Raw genomic sequence first — 4,992 nt, 5'->3', positions numbered from 1 at the left:
CACCTGCATTTATCTTAACGTAAAGAAGTCTACCACACGGTGCTGGAGGGCCGAGGAAGATATGTCTCGTTAGCCTGGGCTTCGGGTAGCGCCTGGCACACGGCCCCGGGCCACTCACTGCAAGTGAGTTTTTCTCCAGTTTCTGAAGCCAGAATGGCTTTCTGCCCTTCCTCTCCTCAGGCTGGAGAAATAGAGAATAAAGAGCCAGAGCATCCAGGCATCCCTTCCCTTCTCCACTTCCTACTTCTTTCCCCAATCTCCACCTCTCCCCACATCCTGAGGATGAACAAAATAGCAGATGGGGGAAGTGAAACAGGACCAGGTTGAATGGTCCCGGCAGCACCCGGCTCCCCCGAGGCTGCCGAGGCAGCACGCTGACGGCTCAGAGCCTGGCCAGGGCCCCCGAGAGAGCCGAAATGACGAACAGCTTTGGCTCTGTTTTGGTTCATGTTGTGGCAGGAGGGAGGAGCCTGAGGTGAAAAATGCCCCCCCCCGCCCCCCAGCCTCCATCCCCTACGCCTCTGCCCTGGAACGGTGGTTTCTCCAGACGGCAGGAAAAAAGCTACCTCCCTGCTCCCAGCCCACTTCCAGACTGGCCACCTGCTCGCTCTACAGGGCAGGCCACTCTGGGACTTTTTGTGACAAACAGTCTCCTGGCTTGTTTGGGGATGTGGGGTTTGTGTGAGAGACTGGGGAGCCTGCTTTGCTGATGAGGTCACTGTTCCTTGAGCTATTACCTTGCTTTCCTTGGCCAAAGCAAGCAGCAGGAATGCCTTGGAGCAGTGTTTGTTTGTGAAACAGCAAATCCCTGCCTAGTTACGCCCAAGCAGGCCAGCTTGCCTCCAGACCCCAATCCCTCAGTGGTTCTCCCGTCTTCAGTCCTGTGGGTACAGGTGTCTGTTACCTGCCTCGGAACCAAAGGGCTGGAGCTCGGCCGAGGCAGGCTGGGCAGGGGCCTGCTTCCCTCCTGGAGCGGAAGGACATGGGCTGGCCCTGTGGTCTCCTGGGCCAACGTGCTTTGTAGATTTCATTTGCAGGCTAATTTCGCTGGTAGGGAATATGGGCAAAGGGCCAGGGCAGCATTTGGCAGGGAGGGGACATCTCCTAGAGAGGGAGAGCTGTTTGAATTCCCAGGGATTGCACTGTGAATTCCTGCCCTCCAGTTCCTGCCTGTGGGCCGGTGGCCGTGGCCCGCACTGACCTGGCCCGCGGGCAGCCATCTCCGGCTGCAGGCACTGACCCCACAGGCACACCGGGGGGAGCAGGTAGCCTGGGTCCCTGCCAGCCGGGAGTTCCTGCCTGCCCGCTGCTGACGGGCCTGGCCCCGCAGCCTGGCCCCAGGCTCTGCAGACGATTCTATTTTAGGTTGCTGACTAGCTCTTCAGCCCTCATTCCTGTCTCGAGCTTCCTGAGTCACTTCTCCTCACTCCCCGCTCTGCTTCTTTCTGAATGGAGTCGATTAGCATAACACCATATGTTAGAAGAGCAATTCACAATTGATAAAGCCTTTTTGTGCACCAGTTCCTTTCTGATCTTTCATCAGCCTGTGAGGTCCACCAGGCAGGTAACTTAATCCATGTTTCACAGATGAGCAACAATGGAGGCTTAAAGAAACTCAGGCAGTTTGATCTACGAGATACACACACACACACAGGCACACTGCAAGTCATTGTGGAGTTGAGTCTTAAGAATCAGGCTTCGCGTCTTGAGTCTGATGCTCACCCCTACCACCCTACATGTCTCGGTGTCCACGGTATAGGGCACTGGCAAGTGAGACCCTGCAGGACCACCTGTGGTGGCCATTTCTTTTCTTCTTGATGGAGGACGCTTGCTTCTGGGGAGCATTGCACTTTGAATTCAAGGCATTTAAAATACTGATGGGGGATAAGCAGAACTCCAGACAAAATAGAGAAAGTAGCCTGAATTTTTCCCCCATCAGAGGCCCTTAACCCCCTCCTCTCACCTTATCTCCAGGTTCCTAAGAAATCCTTTCCTCCATTCCTTGGAGAAATAAAGGATTGATAACAATTTACACTGTTTAAAGGGTTACCCCTCCGGACCTTAGCTCACCTTACAATTATGCGGTCTATGCCTCAACTTACGAGACAGGCACATCCAAATGCATTGTCTCGTGAAAATGGATTAGGGAAATCTCACTAAAATGGAGTCAGGAGGTTCAACGTGGGTAGCTCTCACACCCTTCCACTCCTCATCTATTGCTAATCCAATAGGAAAAGATGGATTTTGCATGTGGCTACTACTTGACTACCCCAGCAAGAGGAAGGAAAGCTTTCTTCCTCCCTTGGCAACAACCCAGCCAATGAGAGACAGTTATGACTCAGCCAATGGAAAGCCACTATACTTCAATCCCCCAGTTTACTCCAATGGGCTTGTCGTTTAAAACAGCCCTTCCAACTTCCTGCTTCCTCTATAAAAGAGCGTTTCTCTCCTTTGTTTCCTGGACTTACCTATGGTTTGGTGCAGTTTCTCTGTCCTAGATTGCAATTCTCTGCTATTCCTTAATAAACCCATATTTGCTAGTAAAATAACTGGCAGTTTTATTTTTAAGGTTATTAGTCTCCAGGGGAAAGTACAAATTTTTAACAACTGGCAGAGCATGGACAACCAATGAGAACAAACCTGGGTCATAGCACTGGGTGGGTCTTGGAGCCCCCTCTGCCCCTCCATAGTGCTAGGCATTACCTACAGCTGCTGATCCACGGGGAGGTCTGCAAGAGTCCCGGGAGGGGGGCTGGGCAACCAGGGCCAAGGGGGGTACTTTGGGGAACTCTGGGCATTGGCCATTGCCAGCTAGTGCCAAAGCACTCGGACATTTCCACACATGCACCACCATACTTGTGCACACCATTGTATATTAATGTCAGTTGTCTTGTTTAATCTTTTCTAGGACATGTGGAAGAAGATACTACATTTTCTGTTCAACGATGGAGGAAATTGAATCTCCATGACATTCAACAGCTTCTCAAGCTCTCACAGCCAGTGAGCTTCTGGCAGTTGGAGAAGTTCAGGGCATGGAGTACCCAAGGTGGGAGGCCCTTTGTGAGATAGAGGAGGTGAGGGCTCAGACCCCACCAGATGTCAGGGAGCCGGGGGTGGGGAAACAAACAGAAGGAAAAGGTATGTGTGTGTGTTGATGCTGACTGGGAAGATGAAAGAGGGTGGGGGTGGGCAGACATTGAGAAACTGGGAATAAGCCTGCCCTCAACACAGGTTGGCTGTGGCCAGAACTAGCCCTGAGCGAAACAGAGAAATCATTTTCATGGTTTGCATTGCCTCTTGCCCTGTATGTGGGTACTGTCACCCAGAGAATGTGATCACATTTGGAGCACTAGCCGTGGCATTTCATTTTAGAACTAGCTGTGTCTTGTTCATCAGGGGCTGCTGATTAGCCACTGAGGCCTGCCCCCCACTGCCTGCGATTGCCAGGCTGGGTAGCCTCCTGAGCTCTGTGGATTGTGACGTGAGCAACAGGCTGGTGCTTGTTAGAGTAGGGCCTCTCCCTGAAGAATGCTGGGGCCCAGGTGGTCAAAGAGTAGGAAACTCAATTTGCTCTTCTGGGGATGGAGTCTGAAATGTTAATCAGCACTTGCCTAGAATTCCAGGTACCCCCCATCCTGCTATTTGGGGCTGGGCAGGATTCAGATTCCTGGCCCACCCCTTACCCTGTTCTTCCTGGAAAAGCACAGACCCTTCTTAGGCCACCAGGCAAAGGCCTAGCTGCTTGCCCCCTGGGAGGGGAGTTGAGCCTCATGGCAACCTGTGCACCAGCGGCCCTGCCCAGGCCTCCAGGACTGGCAGCAGTGTGGGAAGGGCTTATGATGTGAAGTGGTACGAGCCTCTCTCCTGGGTTTTCCCACAGACCCCAGCTAGGGGCTAGGAGCCAGGCTGGCACAGGCCCAGCTGCCCTGTCCAGGAGCAAGCCCCGTGTCAGGTTTCTTCTGCTGCCACTCCCTTTGAGAGCACATGCCTTTCCCCAAACTATATGCTCCCTCCCAACAAAGGATATTAATAGGTGCGAGTCTTGCCCCAAGTCCCGGGTGACCCAAGAGACCCCCCCCCCCCAAATAAAAGACTTTTTTCTAGGCACGTGGCCTGTCTGCAGAATGAAATCTTTCTTCCCGTGCACGTTGGCGATGCATTCACCACAAACCTCTCAACAGAGGCTGACATTTCTTATATTAAAAAAGAAATGCAATTCCTGAGGATTAGAATCCTTGGGAGAGTTATCTTCTTGTGTTTTTCCTTGCTTGTCCCTAGGTCTCTGCCAATTTAGAGTCAGAGACAACATGTCACATGATTCCTTTTGAAATTGGGCTCTGGCAGCCGCGGCTCAGCCTACCCACTGTCCATCTGCCTGCTCTGAAGGCGACTCAAGCCTTTGGGGGGGGAGGACTGCCAGAGAGCACACAAGTCAGAACTGAAATATTTGACCGGACTTGGTCCTAACAGAGGCGATTTCATTACCCTAAATGTCCTGGAAACCCTGTTGCCTCTGGCGCGAGAAGGCTCCAGGCTCCGTCATCCTGGACAGCAGTCTGAGCTAGCCTTGGCGCCCTTCTGCAAGTGGCTGTAATGTGAGTCACAGGGCCAGTCTCCAGGGAGGCTGAACATGAGGTGGGCACAGAGGAGAAAAGCTCTGTCTTCCCTGGCCTCAGGGGAGACAGGCCAGCAGGCTGGGATGGCTACTGGGCCCCATGGGATTTGTGGTGGGGACTGAGGGGTGGGCATCAGGGAGGAGGATGAGCCCCGAGAGGACAGGTCATGCCAGGCCGAGCCCCGTCAGAAATGGCCCCGGTGTTGACTGTTGGGCAGGGCCCGTAATATCAAAACCAGACACTGCCTTAGGACGGAAAGAACATCCTGGATTCTTTCTCACAATCCTTTTCATTTAGGTAAAGGAACAGTGAGGTCCAGATTCATAATTCTTTCCCTTGGTGAAAGCCTTCTCTCATTCAATGAGGGAGCCTCATA

This window comes from Phoca vitulina, unplaced genomic scaffold (assembly GCF_004348235.1).
Source record: "Phoca vitulina isolate PV1807 unplaced genomic scaffold, GSC_HSeal_1.0 scaffold25, whole genome shotgun sequence".
NCBI classification, from domain to species: Eukaryota; Metazoa; Chordata; class Mammalia; order Carnivora; family Phocidae; genus Phoca; species Phoca vitulina.
The sequence above is the reverse complement of the archived record's forward strand: the minus strand, read 5'-3'. Positions refer to the sequence as shown.